This window comes from Dermacentor albipictus, chromosome 9 (genome assembly GCF_038994185.2).
Source record: "Dermacentor albipictus isolate Rhodes 1998 colony chromosome 9, USDA_Dalb.pri_finalv2, whole genome shotgun sequence".
Classification (NCBI taxonomy): domain Eukaryota; kingdom Metazoa; phylum Arthropoda; class Arachnida; order Ixodida; family Ixodidae; genus Dermacentor; species Dermacentor albipictus.
Window position 1 is genome coordinate 75,588,917 of NC_091829.1, and position 20,117 is coordinate 75,609,033.

At 44.8% G+C, this 20,117-nt stretch overlaps 1 long non-coding RNA gene across 1 annotated transcript in view; it reads left to right on the forward strand.

Annotated features, from left to right (window-relative positions):
• LOC139049841 (uncharacterized) overlaps positions 1-8,842 on the forward strand; it is a 73,474-nt gene extending 64,632 nt beyond the window's left edge. Inside the window, exon 3 of the long non-coding RNA XR_011508605.1 lies at positions 8,767-8,842. This is a non-coding gene — a long non-coding RNA (uncharacterized lncRNA). The remainder of the gene's footprint in view (positions 1-8,766) is intronic.
• Positions 8,843-20,117: the final 11,275 nt, after the last annotated feature.

Genomic DNA, 20,117 nt, shown 5'->3' on the forward strand with positions numbered 1-20,117 from the left:
GGCTTGCGCGGCGGCTTGTGCTGCCCTGTGCACAGTGCTCTGCTGGTGTTGCTGGGTTGCAGCCGTGCGCGTAGCCCTGCGATCAGCTTCGGCAGTGGTTCGTACCTTGCGAGGAGGCGCCATAACCGGTCACGAAGGGTAAACAGAGGTATCCAAACTACGTAGCGCACATGTCACATCCCTTCACCTGTGGCACGGTACGTTTCTGATGTTGATCATGATAATAATGGTGGTTTATTAGCATCCCCTTCAAAACAGTGTGGTGACAAATAGCTACCTAGCCTGCTTCACTTAACCAGTACCAGATACATGCAGATGCAATGGTTACACGGCGGGATACCTGGTGGAATATAGTGAAACCTCAATGCAAACTTTGCGCAAATCGACGCTACGCTTCGCGCACGTCACATCGCGTGTGAAATGGCATGACACGATGCTAATGATGATGATGAAAATAATGACATTCCCTATGAAACGGGACAGCGACAGTCAGCTAGCCTGCTTGACTTAATCAGGCATATCATACTTGTTTTTGATTACATCAATATCTATACTCTGAATCATTTCCTTTTGTTCCTCAAGCGTTAACTATCTACCTTGTACCGCTACCTAAGCAAGTGCTACGTGGCGTGCCACCTGGAGTAATAATATCCAACTGCAATGCAATGCAATGTAGTTGCATTGCATTGCAATGCAAAGGGTGTACGCATAGACACTATGCGGCCTGCATCTCGCGACGGAAGGCAAGTACCACGACACAACGCTAATTGTGGTAATTATTATGATGATGATTTATTGGCATCCGCTTTTCAACGTCGCTGTGAAATAGTCAATGCCCAGGTTGATTGATTTTTTTTTAAAATACAAACTGCAGACATTTCGGTCCAAGCAGATGGGCAATAAGACTGCATACAAACAAAAGAGAACAAATTAGGAACAAGCAAATACAAATTTATACACTTTTAGCCACACTGTGTCTGTAAACTGCCGTTCCTGTCTGATATCGTTCCGGGAAAAAAAGAACATTTAAACGTGTCACTTCGAGCATAATAGTGTGTTGTGAGTCCGGATGATTGGGTCTTGTGTGCCGTGTTATCGCAGGCGTTATGTAAGTCGATGGTTTAATTTCAAGCCTGTAGTTTATAAGAAGGGAAAGGAATTCAAGCCTTAGCAGCTTTCCGCGTGATTCAAGAGTGGGTATGGAGTTTTGTCATAATTTTAGAGGGAGCGTCCAGTCTTGCGATGTTATGAAATATAAAGCTAACTGCCTTTCTTTGTATTTTTTCGAGACGCGCGATATTTGACGTAGTGTGAGGACGCCATGATATACATGCATACTCTAACTTTGGTCTAATAAATTTAAAATAACAGTAATGTCACATTAGGAGGGGCATTTTTCAGTTTGTGCCTTAGGAAACAGAGTTTGCGGAAAGCAGAGGAACAAATATCATTAATATGCATTTTGCACGACAATGTGGAAGTCAAAGTAACACCTAAGTATTTGTAATTGTTAGTCTCATGCAGAGCTAAAGAACCTAGGGTATAATAAAAAGTTAGTGGTTTTTTACGATTATTACGTAGAAATACGGATTAATCGGCGTTAATAAAATACCCCATTCATTACACCACTTCAATATGTTATTTAAATTCTTCTCGAGAACAGTCTGATCATTCTGACAGGTTATATCACTGTACAAAATACAACCACCGAAAAAAAGTATAATTTGCACACCTAGAGGTATGGTTTTAACAATGTCATTTATATACCGTAGAAACAGTAAAAGTCCCAAGACACTACCTTGGGGCACCCTTGATGTGACTGGGAGAGTGGCCTAGGTATGTTCACCACTTCTAACGTACTGAATTCATTTGCTCATTTAAGCAATAATCCAGTTTACGAAAATTTCAGGTATGCTAATAATTATAAATTTGAAGAATAATTTGTCTTGCGGAGCCTTATCGAAGGCTTCCCTGAAATCTAAAAAAAATATTACAGCCATTTGGCCATTATTGTTTAGAGAAAAAGCAAACGAATGAATCACTGGTACCAATTGCGTTACAGTCGAATAACCCTTTCTGAAGGCATGCTGAAACTCCGTGAGCACATTGTTTTTAGCCAAGAATTCTTTTATATAGTTTGCCATGATGTGTTCCAAGAGCTTCCAGTATTGTGATGTCAGAGAAATGGGACAATAATTTTGTAATCTTAATCGATCGCCTTTTTTAAAATCTTTTAACCACTCGGGCCACTCTCCATTCATAGGGCACTTGTGCCGACAGCACAGAAGCAGAAAAAAATTCATACAAGAAAGCTGACAATAAGTTCAGGATAACGTTTCGGAAAGATGTTTGGGATGTCGTCAGGACCACAAGACACTTTGGTTTTCAGGTTTACCAACATGCTGACAATTCGAGCGCAAGAAATAGAATCCACATCAAATGCCTGTTTCATTGGAAGCATAGTAATGCAACCATCTGACACTGCAAAGACATTTTGAAAGCACTCATCAAAATGCTGTGCTATGTCGTCGTCATTAGTTATTGATGTGACACTCAATTATTATCTGTGAAATCGGTTTCTTTCTTTTCCTTCATATGGTCACAGAATGTTTTAGGATCATTTTTAATCAAGTTAGGCAGAGAGTTGTTATAATAGTAACTCTTTGAAGCCGTCAGCTTCTGTTCGAGATAGTTCTGCGGCTGTTTTATTTTGACAGGATTCCCATGCTTTTTTTAACCTTTTTACCTTGCGTGTAATATATGAATAAGATGGCGTGTCGTCCAAGGTGTATGTTTGCAAACTTATTTTTACTAGGGATGAATTTGTTCATGCAGTACTGGCACATAATTTTGACGCGATTACACAGAGAACAGGAATCAGTACTGGTAAAATCAACAAGACAGTTTTCCATGTGCTCTACGATGGACACATCGTCGGCATGAGAATAATATTTGTAGCTAAGCACTGTGGAATTATTTTGCACCATTTGTAGAACTGGTGAGTTAGTGCTGACCAGGTGGTGGTCGGAAAGTCCTTCTTCAATACAAACAAAATAGTCTGAAAAATCCTGGCCAAGAAATACCAAGTCGAGATTGGAACTGCAAGTGCCCTGTACGCGTGTCGGCTCGCATACCACCTCCTGCTTTAGGGTATAAGATAGCACAATATTGAAGACAACGTTGGTGAGCTTGCTGAAAGTTTTTCCAGTATTAAGGCGCTCCAAGTCGATGTTTGTGCATTGAAATCACCCGCAAAAATTCTATTCTTCCTGTGCCTGTTCATTTCATCCTGTAGCTTTTGTAAGTATTTGGGAGTCGTTTCCGGAGGTCTGTATATGGCGTAAACAATAAAGCTGTGTCCCCAAAAGCTTATCTTGACGCACAAATATTCAATCTCAGGGATATCTTCCAAGAGATGGGCAGAAATGCCATTTTTGATCAGGATTTCAACACCACCACCCCTGGCGCGACTGTCTTTTCGGAGCACTGTATAGGAAGGAGGAAATATATCGTCACTTAATTCATCATGTAGCCAAGTCTTAGTCAAGACAGTAATATGAGGATCATGCTTCAGTAATAAAATTTCCAACGCATCAGTTTTATTTTCGAAACTGTGGGCATTAAGAATAATCAGTCTGAGCTGCTTATGTCACCCTTGGGGAGTGCGTCAATCCCTTGAGTTTGAGGGATTGTTTAGGTCGTTCGTTGTGGGAGTTAGAAGGGAGCTTTGGGGAATTTGTACGCGTCTGTTTAGGTATTAAACCCAATAATTGTATCGTTGCCAATCTTAAGCTTATCGTGGATCAATGAATCTCTTTCATAAGCAGCCTGTCTTCTTTACAGCTGTCCCGCAGGAATTTCCTTTTTTTCTTTTTTAGTGTGGAATTGGAATAATCGTTCTGAATGTAGATGTCAGACCCTTCGAATTCCTTGCAGTTTGCAAGAATTGCCTTCTTTTCACTGTAATACTGAAGGTAAATTATGACCAGTGGTTTGCTTTGTTTTTTCCTAGCCTATGTATTCGAACAATAGACTCACATTTCACACCCAGCTTGCCTTGAAATACTTTCTTGAAATCTTTTCCATCATTAGAGATTTGGTTTCGTCAGGTAACTCCTTTATCCCGTAAATTATCACATTAGAACACCTGCTATGGTCCTCCGAATTAGTCAATTTGTTTTTCTGAAAAGCCTTCGCTTTCTCTAAAGATTTCAGCGTGTTTTCTACTTGACCGGCCTGAACTAGGGTTGGAGAAGAATCAGAGAGTTTAGTTTGCACGTTCTCTAGAGTACGTTGTAAGCTGGCGAGTACACTGTTTATGCTGCATAACTGCACTTTCATTTCAGTTACATCTGTAAGGGTAGCTTTTTGGCCTTCAAGCAGTTGGCCTTACAGTTCCTTTTGTGTCGGTCCAGGATTTGTTTCTATATCACCCCGAAGAAGTAACTTGCCCACATGTAAGCACCCGTAAGCATGGCTAATATACCGTTGGGGGCATGGTAGGACGACAATGCAACGATGGTCACTGCAAATTCTGCTAAATATCACAGAGGGACCAACCTACACAACGAAGAGCAAGTGCCTGGTCAGCATCGTTGTGGCTAGGGCCCGGTCCGCCGTGCCCACTGATCAGGTACACAATGTATGTTTTTTCTGGCATTGTTGTATACGTCAAACTTTCCTTAACTGCCTTGCGCCGCTGCCTGCGCATCTGCTACACGACGTTCTACATCGTGTAATAAAGTAATCAAAAATGTGCACACATCGACGGTACGAGGCACGCATTACATATCGCCTGTATCCTTCCTTGCGGGCTAGGCCGCATTTATAGGGCATTTTTCCGCTGCGTTTTAGGCAGCGCTGGCTTGGCTCACTGGTAGAGTAGCTGACTCCCGCTCAGCAGTCCCGGATTCTACCCCAGCAGGAAGTGGAGTTTCTTCTCTAATTCCCAGCGATTGCTGCTACAGACACCGGACACCGCAGGCGGACACCTTCACTAACCGGAACGGCTACTGGTATGAGCCCATGAGAGCTTGAGCTGTGAAAAAAATGCAATCGCTTGAAATCACTTCTGTGGAAAATATTTTGATTGAGGTTACAAGTTACAGCCCTGCTAAAATATTTCATCAAAAACAAAAGGGTAATTGAGAACATTTAAATTACTTTTCTCCCTTTTTACAGGGTAGGCTGATATGTGATCGCCACAATAGCAGCTGGCGATAGTGTCCGTAGCCGCCTTAAACTGACGGCACACTAGCATTGTAGTGCCTGTGAGCGCGTATGTGGCATGATTTTTCTGGTGCGTGTTTGTTTTTCTGCTAATTCTTTGGCGAGCCTCTATCCAGTTCGGCCGCCCGATCGAAAGGACCCTTCCGTATTTGTTGATGTTCATCATTATCATCAAGAGATGAAACACGGTACGATAGTATTGATGGTGTTGATGATGAATATTGCCACTTTCTTGAAACGCGATGGTGACATCATCACCTAGGCAGCTTGATTTATGCAGGTAGGCAATGTATATTTTTCTAGCATTCTTGCACACATCTATTTAAACTTCTTTTTCAATTTAAACATTCCTTAACTACCTGTTACAATTGATCTACATCTACGTACGTATTTGCCGAAACCTGTGCTACTCCAGCATTGCGTTCTACCTGGTGCCGAAATTCACGGCGTCTTTTCTGTTATGCCTATGATCACCTGAAGGTGAAAGCCCAAGTGCCGATGCAATAAAGACGGACACCATGACTCCCTTAATTCGCCTATTCTACTTCGTTTAGAAATCCCTCCTAATTCCCTTACTCAACCCCTAATTCGCATTGTTATCCCCCTAATTCGCTTACTCTACTTCGCATAATTATCCCTCTTAATTCGCTGAGTGGTCCTCATAAAGCGCTTCCTCATCAATCTAGATTATATTGCCTATGACTCGCCTGAGCAATCCCCTTAATTCTCTTAGTGCACCCTTCTTATTTGCCTTATAATCCATTTTTGTCATCCATCTTGCATTATTATGGGGGTATAGGCCAGTGATGATGATAGTGCTTGTACGTTTCTTTTAATCGATGCGTTTATCTCCTCATGACCGCGCTTTACCTGCCTACGCACGTAAGCGGGCGAGCGTTGTTAGACGCCCGGGCGCGTCAGAACGCGTTGGCCGTGGCCGCATCGGTCGGACTATAGACGCTGTTGATCTCGCCACATTATTTAGAGGCAGGCCCGTTTATACTCCGACGTTACAGGCGCGCGGGTGAGCGTCAACCGACGCCGGACGCGCGCCAGGGCGCGTTGGTCGCGTCCGGTTATTGGCTGCGCCAAGGCGTCGAACGACCGGTCGAACGCTGTTCTTTTTAACGTGATGTAACGTGTGCGCCCGCTCCCGCTACGTCGGACTATATTTAGCCCTTAACCTGTGCGCGCGTTCACGCCACGTCGAACTCTATTTAGGCTTTTAAAAGAGTCTACATTTAATACGGATGCAATACAGCAATCGTGTCGAGAAATATAAAAACTGTGTACTCGCTATCTTGGGTTGGCACGGTCACTTGCGACGAACTGCGCCCACTGGAAGTCGAGCCTTTCGCGCAAACAGCGCACACTGAACACTTTCTCAAAAACAAAGTTCCTGTTTTTGCTTCGCATTCCCAACGTGCAAGATCCGGGATTGGCTTCTGCGCGTTGAGTTCAGGCAGCAAAGCCAAGTTGTAGGCCTTTGAAAAGTGCAGCCTTCCGCTGGTTGCCTTTGACGCCGCCATTTACCGAAACTCTTTTTTCTCGCACTGTCCCGAACAGATAAGAACCACGAGAGCAGCACGCAAGCCTCCCCACGTCCGCACGCAGGAATCAGGATGCGTGCGTACGCAGCGGTCGCGTACGCATCACGTACCCTTCGTGTTGCATTCTGCACATGTGCACTTTGCAGAACGTAGCGATCTCACGTACGCAACGCCGTCGCTTACGCAACGTGCGCAATACTAAAGCTGTATAATATAACCAACTCTAGCGCCCATGCAATGAAATCTGCAACTGCAAGGACGCTGCCATGCGGCTGCTCTTCGCCGCCCCGCATGCGCTGATGACGAGATGCAATTCAGATGAGACGCGCAATCAACGCGATACGGAGCCTCGCTTCATTATGGTGGCGCAATCTAGGTCAGGCGCCTGCAAAAGCTTCTTTTAACGCAAGACCAAAATTAACTAAATTTCTTTTGTAAACTGCCATTCAATAATTCTCAAAAAATAGGCGGAATAAGCTTTACATATAGTCCGTATGGACATCCTCGTGTAAATGCTATAGTTTCCGTGTCATGTATTGAATATTGCTAGCCTGACAGAAATGGGACGCAGGAACTTGGGGACGCCTTTGCGGTTGCCACATCGCGCAGATTTATTCTAAAGTGTTTAGCGGTGAAATCATTACCATGGCATGCCTTAGTGCGCCATCAAGCTACGTAGTGACAGGCAAATATACTCCACTTGGCGAAGCGACAAGTCTTGAAGTTCTAAATAGTAGGAAAGAAGATCTCTATAGAAAGACACGGGCTGCGGGTGTTTTGCGACAACTATATTTGATCACTATTTTTGTATACCCAGTTCCGTTCGCGAAGTGAAGAGAAACTTATGTAGACATCGCAGGGCACCTATGCAGTTTGTGTAACGTACCAAGAGTGTGCTTTTGTTAAGCCGCTGGCTCCATTGACCGCTCGCACTACCCTGTCGCCTTCTTACATACCAAAACCTATTCATTCTTCTAGGCTTACGCGGTTCATCATAGAGAAGTAAATTCAACAAGAACTGGCAACAGGAAATACGTCGTCCCTAGTGTTAAACGCATCCTTTAGCTGACGCGAGCTTCGAAAAAAAAAATCTGAAATAACTTTTGTGTAACGTACCAAGAGTGCACTTTTCTTTAGGCTGTGACTTCATTGACATTTCCAATTTGGTCTCGGCTTGATTCAATGCGAAAATTCATTGACTTTTCTCTGCTTACCCGTTTACCCATAGGGAAAAAAATTAAACAATTGGGGAGAATTGGCAAAAATTTGTAACGGGAAACACGTCACGCCTAATGTTCATTCCATACGTTAGCTGACGCGAGCAGTGCAAAAAAAAAAGAATGTGAAATGAATTTAGAGTGCGTTTTATTTTCAATTTATTCTTTCTCGCTAAAGCTAAAACGTTTCGCCTATAAATGAACTAATGCTTTGCGATTTATTTCCATGCTTTACCTGGCAACAAGTTAGCGGCACCACGTACGCGTCACATGCTGCGTTAGCTCCAGAATCGCCACCAAAGCGAGTGAGACCTGCTGCATATGTGAAGTTCGCCTCTTCGGTGACCCACATATTTTGGATATAGCCTTGTTTGCTAACATGTCGACGTATTCTTGTTTTCGTTGTACAGTTCGACATGCCGCGAATACACTATTGAACAACAGCAAGGTGAGAAATTTCGTTTGACAGCCTGCGACGCATTTCAACCAATTATGCTTTTACGGCACAGAACCGAGACTTGTGGTACAGTAAGCGAAAGACAGCTCAGTTCTCATGGCATGGTTGAGTTTATGACTCATACTAAGAGATGGTTGCGACGTTTTCTGTGAGCCTCCACATTATTTTAGTGTTTGGCGGTAGTCTTTGGGCAGGCTTGCCTCACTCGCCTTAGTGAGGTGGTTAGTTTCGCGTGCACTGAACATTACTGCGACAAGTCTTAGCGCTATCTCTGACCTGGAACATTACTGGAAATAATTTTGTTACTTTTCAGAGACTTTGGAGGCACGCCCACCACGCCTGGCGTTCTGACGCAGTCAGCGAGGAGCGGCTTGGTCCTGGTGAAAAAAGTAAGTAGCAGAAGGTAACTCTAGAGGAAATGCTCGTCATGGCACTCATGCACTGAAATCTGCAACTGCAAGGACGCCGCCATGTTGCTACTTTGCGCGCCGCGCAGGCGTCGAGGACGAGATGCGATTCAGACGAGGTGAGCAATGAACGAGACACTGAGCACCCCTTCATGATGCTGGCGTGATTTAGTTGAGGCGGATGCAAACGCAACCTTTCACGCGGATCAAAATTAGCGAAATATTTTATATATGGCGGTCAGATATTTCTCGAAAATGCGCGGAATGAGTTTGCACATTGCCCCTACGGGCGTGCTTGTGGGAATCCTAGATTTAGTATCATATACTGAATATTGTAAGCCAGGTAAAAATGGGAGCCCCAACTTTGCGGCCCCTTTGTGGTTGCCACCTTTTTTCGCGGAAATTTACTCGCTGTCATTTAGTCGCTAGAAGCATTACGATATCAGGCCTTAATGCACTATCAAGCTACGTAGTGGACACGCACACATACTGCATCAAGCAGAACGAGAAGACTAGCATTTCTCGTTAGGAGATTAGCAGATCTCCGTATAAAGACCGCGGCTGCGGATGTGTTCGTAAACATTGTGTGATCGCTGTTTGCACTTGGCAATAAATCTTTGGGAACTGAAGCGAAATTTATCAAGAGATGCCAGGGTACCTTTGGAGTTTGTATAGCGAACCAAGAGCGCTCCTTTCGTTTAGTGGGCTGGCTTCATTGACGTACTCTGCTGTGATTGCGTCTTTCAAATACAAAAATTCATGTATTGTTCTGTGCTGAAGCATCGAAGTATTGTGGTTTTCAGTGGCGCCATTGAATGTCATTACGTCTTCAACTTTCGTTCAATACTGAACCTCATTGATTCTTCTGAGCTTAACTGTTTACCTTAAGCGTTAACTCCGGCGATATTTCGAGTTCATTAAATGTCTGTGAAATTCGCTGGAGACGTTCCTCTGGACATGCAGGTCGACCGCATCTTCGAGACAGCAGGGTTCACATGAAGAAATATAAGGTTTCACGAGACAAAACTACGTTTTCATTTTCATGCACACCGTAGTCTGGCACATTGGAAATTTGCACTACCTGAGGCTCATTACCGTGCAGCTAAATCTAAGTACACGGGTTTTTCGGATTTTTCCCCCATAGAAATACGGCGGCCATGAGCACGGTTGAGAGTAGAGCAGATTTCAGAGAAAATGTTTTTTTCAATCACCTGAAACCAGATGCTTTTTTCTTCTCCTCAGCTATTGAACACATTGTGTTATGAGTTAAACAGCTGTATACGCAGAGCATACTGGTAATTAATGGCAGACGTCAAAGGCGGCAATGGTGAGGTGGGGTCTGACACGATATGTTGCTGTCGCAAGAACTTAAGTTCCCTGTAAACGGGCGACTCATTGTTGGAAAGCGGTGCTGCATTGTTGGCCGCACACGCTTCAGCCTTCATGAGCTGCGAGCATAGTTTGAGTCGATGTCGATCCCGTTGAGCCGGTGAGATTAGGCCGAGCACATTCCCCGGGTCTGTGGTCCTGCTACTGGCAGACCCGAATTTAGGCACAAGTCAATTGATCAACGAAGACTGCTATTGTATAGTAGAGGTTTTTACCACGAGGATTGGAAATCAAACATTCCTAATTTCGTAAAGCGATCAACCAAAAAACTCAGTAGCGGCGAGACTGCGCGCTATAAACATCGGTACGTTGCTATTCTCGTAGGCTGCTAGTCGTACTTGCCGTCACTCCTCTTTATAAATGTGACGGCGTACATGGGTGTACTTCTGCATATTGTTAAACAGGTTCATCATTTAACTTCGCAGATTCACAGTTTTCCTCCTATATCAAAGGGGCAACAAGTGGTGACCACGTCCATACATGAGCTTGAAACATTCGCCTGGTTCGGCTACCAACGACTTCAGTATCTGCATCGGCGTCCATTCCTGGGAGGAAACTATATTCGTGGACAACTTTCTGCGGTAATGAAGGGAAAACTACAGAGGCAAAACGCGCTCAAGTGAGAGCGCTTAGGAATAGAGTCCCGTGTTTCCATCTGTGGACGAGAAAGCAAAAACACTTAATAGGAACAGTTAAATAACGTAAAACATACAACTGAATGTGAACGTTCAGTTATTTCCCGCCTTATCCCTTCCATGTCTCGCAAAACATGAAACCGTCGCAGGTGGTCTCTACGTCGATTCAGCGTCGGTTTGTTCCGAGCTACCAAACATTGTGGCGGTGCCGCAGTCAAGATAATGGCGTTTTCCCAAAGCAGCATATAAAGAAAGCTTTTATGGATTACAATGAGACATTTTGTAATTCTCATAGCATTGACGCCCGCGTAAACGCGAAGTAGGTGCCGTTTTCTTATAGGGTAGGGAGATCAGCGTCACTGACATTCTATTTAATTTTTGTTTGGGTTTAGGGCTACACACATCGAGAATACTGCACGCCGTAGTACGTATGACAATTTTTGAGGAGTTGCTTTTGGGCTGCAGACGACTGTCGTGCTTCAATTTTGCAAATGCGATATTTCCTCCAAAATTGGTAAGCAAAACTTTCTTAAAATATTTTTGCTACTTGTGATCCATATTCTTCCATTCTTACAGCAGATGTGCAAATGCGCTTATCACAAGTTATCAGTGCAACACCCTGTGTTATTTTGCGCAGAAAATAAGGCAGCGTGTATACCTGCTACATTCATGATCTCAGGGAACGAAATCGAAGGGTGGGGGGGGGGGGATGTGTGGTTTTCAAGGTGGCTCTGCTGGCACTAAAACATCACCCCCACCACCTCCCGGGTAATTTTTCATATCCTGCTCTTCCTTAGTACAACCAGGGACGGGGTGATGACAGAACATCTGTGGGCCCCGGGTGCCAGACGACCTAGCTACGCCACTGGGGAGAGTGCTTCAATACTTTTTACCCTGGTATAAGGCTCACGGGTAATTGTTCCGAAGAATGCTACACAACTTATGAGAATTCTACAGTGGCGAGTTGCTTTTGCCTGTGGCTCGTGAAAACTTCGCTTTTATCGGCGGGTTGTTGCGTCCCTGGTGATCATAAACAAGCCACTCCTGCGTTCATTCTTACCGCTTTTTGTCAATGGCAAGGTGAGGATTCTTTTCCCTCTCGGTAATCGAAGCTGCAATTTAAGCTGAGTGCTGTCAGGATTGGGGGCTCAATTCCATCGTTCGTGAACCGTTGTCAAGATTGGAGTCGGGCATGAATTAGAAGGTAGCTGCAAGTCGTCCAACTTATCCACGCTGAGGACGTTAATGAAGGGAAGGACTTTCTCATCGAGAACGAGGAATATGGGTTTATTTACAGTATTTATATCAGTCAAACATGACTGTTTGAGAATGTACATCAGTCTAACATGACTGCTTGGGAGAGAGCGTCCTGAGCAGCCGCACAACAGCGGTTTTTAAACACTCGGTCCTCCCCGATACAAGGTGATGCGAACGTTCGTTTATTCACCGCAAACTAGCCGCCTCCCCGCAGGACGGTCTACGCACACAAATGCACACACGTTCGAATGTGCGGAGCCGACGTCAGAGGGGCCCCGTAGAACTCGGGGCTGCTCCGGGTAACGCGTTGGGGAGTTTGGGAACAATAGTTGGCCCGCCGAAGTCATTCCGTCACTAGTTCATTCTAGTTTTCACATGATATGTTGAATATTGTTAGCCTGACGAAAATTTCAGATAGCAACTTGGCGGTGCCTTTGCCGTTGCCACTGTTTTTCGCGCACTTGTAGTCCATTGTGTTTAGCGGTCAAAGAATTAGGATGTTATGACGTCGTGTGCTATCAAGCTATGCTTTAGATGGACAATATTATATACTCCATAGAGCAAAACGAGAAGTCTAGCATATTATACAGCATTAAGGAAGATCTCAATATAATGACGCAAGCTCTGGATATTTCACGTAATTAATATTTGATTAAAAATTGTTTATACCCTGTATTCTTCGGGAACGAATAAAAACCTTTTGCAGAGAGACCAGGGCACCCATAGAGTATTTTTGCCGTACAAGGAGCGCACTTTTCGTTACTCTGTGGCTCCATAGACGATCTCTGCGGCTCCATATACCATACGATAACGTTGGTTAAATATACAAATTCATGCATTCTTCTGGGCTTAGCCGTTTAGATATAAAATCAGCGCGCTTTTCTTTACACTGTATATCGGGTCTTTCCCTTTCCTTCAATGCTATTCTTTATTCCTTTTTCTGGCCTTCACCGTTCCGCCTTAATATAGTGCGTTTTTCCTACAGTACTGGCTCCACTGACCTTGTGCTAGGTGTAACTTTTGTTGAATACTGGACATCACAAAAATCATAGTATGGGATCTTAGGGGCCTAAACTCTTATCTGATTATGAGGCACGCTGTAGTAGGGTACTCCGGAAATTTGGACCACCTCGGATTTTTTAACCTGTACCTAAATCTAAGTACACCGGTGTGTTCGCACTTCACCCCCGTCGAAATGCGGCCGCCATGGCCGGTATTCCATCCCGCGACCTCGTGCTGAGAACCCAACACAATAGCAACCACGCGGGCGATACTGAACGCCATTGATACTTCTGTGCTTAACTTATTGAGCGTTGAGGTTAACTCCTGCGATATTTGGAGTACTGTGGATGTCTGTGAAATTTGCTGGAGACGTTCCTTTCGACATGCACATCAGCCAAATCTTTGAAACAGTGGGGTTGAGATAAATAAATATGGTGTTTTAAGTTCCGAATGCATGTTCCGATTATGAGGCTCGCCCTACTGGCGGACACCGGAAATGTAGACCACCAGGTGGTCTTTAACATGCACCTAAATCTAAGTACAAAGGGTGTTTTCGCATTTCACTCCCGAGAAATACAGCGGCTACGAGCAGGGTTGAGAGTAGCGCAGATATTTTTAGAAATTATTTCATGACGTAATAGTTCTGCTGAAACCCGCAAGGTGGAGAGAAGTAATTAACAAAGGGAAAATCGGACATCCACGCATCCGTAGTAATTGCGATTTATTACATCTCACGGCAGCCGTGAGATGATGAAGGAGCATGATCGCGGCGCTGGAATACGCTAGAAAACGACACAGTTTCGTCGTCCGCCCGCGCGACGGCGTTACATTGGAACAAGCAGACGAAACGGAAAGACATCTCTTGCTACATGGCACGCAGTGAAATAAAAACATGCGGACATTCGACTTGTATGCATCATTATTTCTCTTAACTCTAAGTCATCTATTGAAGAAACATAGTAAACAAATAAATGATTTCGACTTGAATAATATTTGAAGTCACGTGTCACTACAAGCGACGTTACAGCACTGCCATGTACGTAATAATATTAATAATAATATATGGGGTTTTACGTGCCAAAACCACTTTCTGATTATGACACACGCCGTAGTGGGGGACCCCGGCAATTTTGACCACCTGGGGTTCTTTAACGTTCACCTAAATGTAAGTACACGGGTGTTTTCGCATTTCGCCCCCATCGAAATGCGGCCGCCGTGGCCGGGATTCGATCCCGCGACCTCGTGCTCAGCAGCCTAACACCATAGCCACTGAGCAACCACGGCGGGTGCCATGTACGTAGGCACCCTTGCGTGATATACGTCGACTCTCTCGCTGGGAGGGCGGCGTCTGCGAGAAGAACGGCAAACGGCGTTTTGTTTAACGTTTAAACTCTTAGCGTGGATAAGAAAGTAATACTCAGCAGACACGCACGTTAGCGCGCCCGGCATGCAGTGCGCTTCTTAGCTCAGTATGGTCAGACCTGGTGAATGGCCAGTCCTTGAAAGCAATATAATATCGGGGGTAGTAATAGTTGTTCCCGGAAAGCCTGCTAAATTCTGTAGCCCCCTTCGCGAAACATATTGAAAAGGCTCCCGCGCTGATCTAATACGTAATTTAATACAAAAGCTGCGGTTAAATCAGACGCTTTTGATTTCGTCTACGCATTACCCATGGCATGCCTCTTCTTTTCAAGGTATATAATCAGGTGCATTACTTACATCAACGATGAATTTCGGTAATGGTACAAACCATGCGTAAAATTTGAAATTAGAGACGGTCAGTGCGACCAGGTTTCTTTACAAATGTAACCACAGCTACAAAATGAAAATTTTCGCCATGCAGGAAACATCAAATGAGCCTTATTTTTGCCACATGCAAACTCGGTGTGACGTCAACATTTCCCAAAGCACTCGGAGACATGGTTCATAAAACACCGTGTAACGTGTTCTAGCACTTCCTTTTTATATATTTTTTAAATTTTGATAACGAATTGCCCTGAAGCCTTAATTTTTGATGTGTATGTCTGTAATATATGTGTGTGTGTTGTGAGGCCGGTGTTGTACTAATTGAAGCAGTGCGTTTTGTGGAATCTGTTATCGCGCACCCAGTGGTCATAGCTGGTCGTGTCACTGTAGCGGAGGCCAGCTTGCAGTGGCATACGCGAGCATTCCGATTCTAGGCCTGGACTTCTACATATTACGTGGTACGCATCTGCCTATCCGTCACTGGGACTGAGCAGTCTGGGCGTGTAGCACCCCATGGTAAATGCAACCAGTTCCACTTTGAGATCACAGCTGGCGTAAGGGCCGCCCCTGTCTGAAGCCTTTTAACCACAACTTCTTCCGCCCTACTAAGGTGAAAGGGGATGGAGCAGGAAATGGGATAAGGAGCAGAGTGTGGGATAAGAGCACTTGCCCACGCAATATATAGAGTGGCTTGAACTGACGCTTTTGAAACATTGCTCGCTCATAACGCTAGAAATTGCACTGTTCGGTTTTGCGCGCCGAAAGCCCGCTTTGATAATGATGCACGCCATAATGAGAGACTCGGAGCGACTTTACCTATTTCAGATTCTTTAAGGTGCACCTAAATCCAGGTACGCGTTCAACTTTTTGTTTCTTTTGCTTTTATCGTCTTCTTTTTCCATTTCGGCCCCGTCGAAATTCGGTCGCCGTGGCCGCTATATAATGTACGACCTTGAGCTCAGCAGTGAAAAGCTTGACGCACTAAGCGACCGCGGCTTGCATCACACACAAAACAGGCTCCAACGCTCACCTATCCAGTTAACAAAAACAACTCCTGCGCCCATGCCGAGGTAAATATACCTGGAAGTGAAGCTTCCTTAGCTGCCCATACGTTCAAAACATGGATGTTTATTGCCGGTTTATGGGGCTTACCGCCATCTGTATGTGGAGGGAACAATTCCGGCAGAAGAAAAAATAATGTGACGTCATATCCGTTAAAAACAGAGGTGACGCCATTTTGTTTTAGAAGGCGCGAAACTTGTTTGGTTCGCCTTCCTTTAGAGCTATATATTCGAGTTCTCCGCCATTCGATTTGATGGGCATATCGACCATTCAGCGCGGAAAGCGATGCAGGAATAAGCCAACCGTACGATATTCGAAATCGCACCCCTGCAGAAAACACGCTTCCTTTGGAGGCCGACGAAAGCTTTAGGTGTAGAGTGCTGATGAGTGCTTGTGCGGAGTGCTTTAGGTGATGAAGTTACCCCGCGTCACCAAATTCAGACAAACTTCGACAAGCAAGAAAGCACAACGTGTGAAGGGGGCATATTTCAAGAGGTGAACTTTACAAGCGCGCCTTTCTGCACGCTTCAAGAGGTACATTGCACTAAGAGTGATCGCGGCGTCAACGCCCCCGTAACGGCGGGCGGTGAAAAGAAATGTATTTTTTAGTAATAATAAAGCTAAATGAGCTTCTATTTCCTTAACTCCTCACGAATGTGTAAAATTGACCAAGAATTTTATTATTCGTTAATGAATGTAACTGTGCCTCGCTTGAATTAAAAAAACGCTTTTATCTTTTCCAATGTTTGTTCTCTACAAATGTAGTCGCGCTTCAGTCGCTGCTGCCTAAAACCACCCTTGCTGATGTCGGTGACAATTTTTACTGAACTGCTTTCGCTCGAAGCTTCGCAACCCATTTGGATCGACCTTGCCCATGCATTCAAATCTACAACTGCAAGGACGCCGCCATGTGGATACATTGCTCCACCGCGCATGCGCCAACGACGAGATGCGATTCAGGCAAGATGCGCAATCGACGCGCTACTGAGCCCCTCTTCATTATGATGGCGGGATTTAGCTCAGAGGCCTGCAAACGCAAAACTTAAGGCACGATAAAACTAAGCGAAATGATTCATAAATGGTCATCCAATATTTCCCCAAAATATGTAGAAGGAGCTTTACACATTGTCCGTATGGACGTACTCGTGTAAATGCTAGTTTTCGCATCATGTATTGAATATTGTGAGCCTGACAGAAATGGGAAGTAGCAACTACGCGGCAACTTTCCCTGCTACCATTTCGCGCAGATTTACTCTAATGTGCCTAGCTGTGAAATTATTACGATGTCATGCCTCATTGCGTCATTGAGCTAGTGGACAGGAAAATATACTCGGTAATGCGAAACTATAACTTCAGCATTTTTCAATAGAAGAAAAGAGGTCTCCATATAAAGACGCGAGCTGTGGATGTTTTACGTAAATAATTTTTGCTCATCGTTCGCATAAGCCCAGTTCAATTCCGGAACTGAAGAAGAAACTAGTGTAGAGATCCCAGTGCACCCATGGAGTTTGTGTAACTTACCCATAGTGCACTTTTCGTTTGGATGCTGGCTCCATGGACAGTTACACATGTGTACCTCGGCTTTTCATATTAAAACTTCCTCTGTGTAATCATAGAGAAAAAAATTTAACAAGAACTGGCACGACGAAACCCGTAATCGCTAGTCGTAAACCTATGCGTTAGCTCACGCAAGCATCGGGAAAAAAAGCATCTGAAAGGAATCTTGTGTAAATCATACAGAAAGAAATTCAACAAGAACTGGCTAGACGAAACCCGTAATCGCTAGTCGTAAACCTATGTGTTAGCTGACGCAAGCACCGAAAAAAAAAGCATCTGAAAGGATATCGCTAAGTATTGACAGCTGGACTAGTTGGTTGGTTGTGATTAGCATTATGAAACATCGTTCCAACGCACAATTGAACACGGACGAGAAGAGAAAGACAACACGAATGCCGGACTTGAAAAAAATTTTATTCATGGAAAACAGGGCTTTATGTACACAGGGGAAGGGAGAGGGGCTGCTAGTGCGCAGGACCACTAAAAATATTTCCTTGGTCTAGGCAACAGTCATCACAAATCTCAAACCAAAACAAGAAAGGAATAACAGCAAAAAGTGAAAAAAGGGGAAACAACATTTCCCTCTCTTTTTTTTACATCCCTCAGTACAATGTTACTCATCTCCCGCCCTACCTAGCTGATTCGACACATGTAAAAAATAAATAAATAAATAAATAATGTGTCTTTGAGTGGAACTAAGGGTAGGGCTTGTCGATTGTAAGCCCGCATTCAAACCCTTTGATGAATTTCAAGAAGTTGCTTTTTAATTTCGGCCCTCGAGATTGTAGATACGTATACGTATTGTACGTACGTACGTATGTGTGTGTGTGTGTGTGCGTGTGCGTGTGCGTGTGTGTGTGCGTGTGTGTGTGTGCGTGCGTGCGTGCGTGCGCGCGCGCGCATGTGTGTGTGTGTGTGTGTGTGTGTGTGTGTGTGTGTGTGTGTGTGTGTGTGTGTGTGTGTGTGTGTGTGTGTGTTGGCAATGGTATGGTACTGGTGTGAAGGAAGGCTGCGGCGGCTGCGCATGTATATATGTATGTATTGTGGCCATAGTATGGCACACATGGGACGGGGTGGGAAGGTGGGCGCAAGTGGCTGCGCATGGTTCTTCGGGTGGTTGAGCACATTCCCTGGTTGCGTGCGGTACATTGGAGGTAACCTGCAGCGGGCGCATAGTGGAGGGAGCCGAGATGGCGTGTCGCTTCACGTGCGTTGTCTTCCAGCGTCCCTAAGTGTTAGAGATCGCGTAAGCTCACTTGTCCCAAATGCCCTGAAGTGAGAGGCTGCTCCAAGCGTTCCATTCTTGATGCCGACAGTACTTCATCATGACAACGTGGCTCCTGTTTGACTAGGTGCACATGAGATCGTGCTTGCTATTTTTTAGCAAGAAAATGTTTACTTTGAGCTATGTAGCCAATAAAACTATCAACCTTACGACGCGTAGTTGACTAGCACTTACTATTACAATGAAGTACTTCGCCATTTGGACGAAACTGTTACCTTCTTTAATACGAAAACTGTTACACAGACATGCGCACATAAACTCGATTGCACGAGTGCTATGGTAAGCGCCCTCTTTAGGAGAACCCTCACAGAGCCACAATGATATTTTGGTTATCCTTTGGATGTGGTTACGTGCCCTCTAAGGAGCGTTCTGCGGCAACACTTCTTTAAATTTGATCATTATTAGCAGAGATAGAAATAGTTGCAGTGGTGCTAACCCGTGGTTGCAGCAGACGAGCGTAACCACCGAAATAGATGCCCTCTCCATTTTTCCTCTCTAGGCTCAGTCAGCAAAATTCCGTCCCTTCGCTCTCCCATGCCACGGCCGGAGGATCGCCTGACGGATACGTCACCGGTCCTGCCTTCTATTTGCTCTGTCGTATTTTTGCGTAGTGGCAAAGTTCCGGTGACAGTATCGCGGGCGAGCTCTTTTGTCTGTCTTGTTTTGCGCAGCAAGTGATTTCTCGCGCTCTGCATGCACAAGAACACCTGATCAGTGCCGTAATCGCGTGCAATGAGGAAGGCGTGAGAGGATGAAAGAGCATGACCGCGGCGCTGGAATACGCAAGTGATAACGACATAGTTTGGTTTTCTGCGCGCGCAAATGCGTGACGTGGGAACAAAAAGACGAAATGGAAGTACATCTCTCTTACCATACTGCACGAAGTAAAAGAAAAACACGAGGACATTCGGCTTGCGTGTTTCATTATTTCTGTTCACTCTAAGTCATCCAGTGAAACAACATAGTAAACGAATAAATGATGTCGGCTTGAATAATATTTATAGTCACGTGACACTATGAGTGACTTCGCAGGGCTATCATGTACGTAGGCGCACTTTAGCGATATAAACATGGACTCCCTCGCTGGGAGGCGGCGCCCACGCGGAGAACTGCAAACGGCGTTTGGTTTGAAATTTAAGTACTTTGCGCGGCATGTAACGTTGCGATACTAAGCTGACAGTATCGTTAGCGCGAGGGGTATACACTTCGCTTGTCAGCTCATACCGGCCAGACCTCATGAGTGCCTGGCCTCGAAGGCAACATAATCTTTAGGGCAATAATCGTGGTCCCTGGAAAGCGTGCTATATTCTGCAGCACCCCCCCC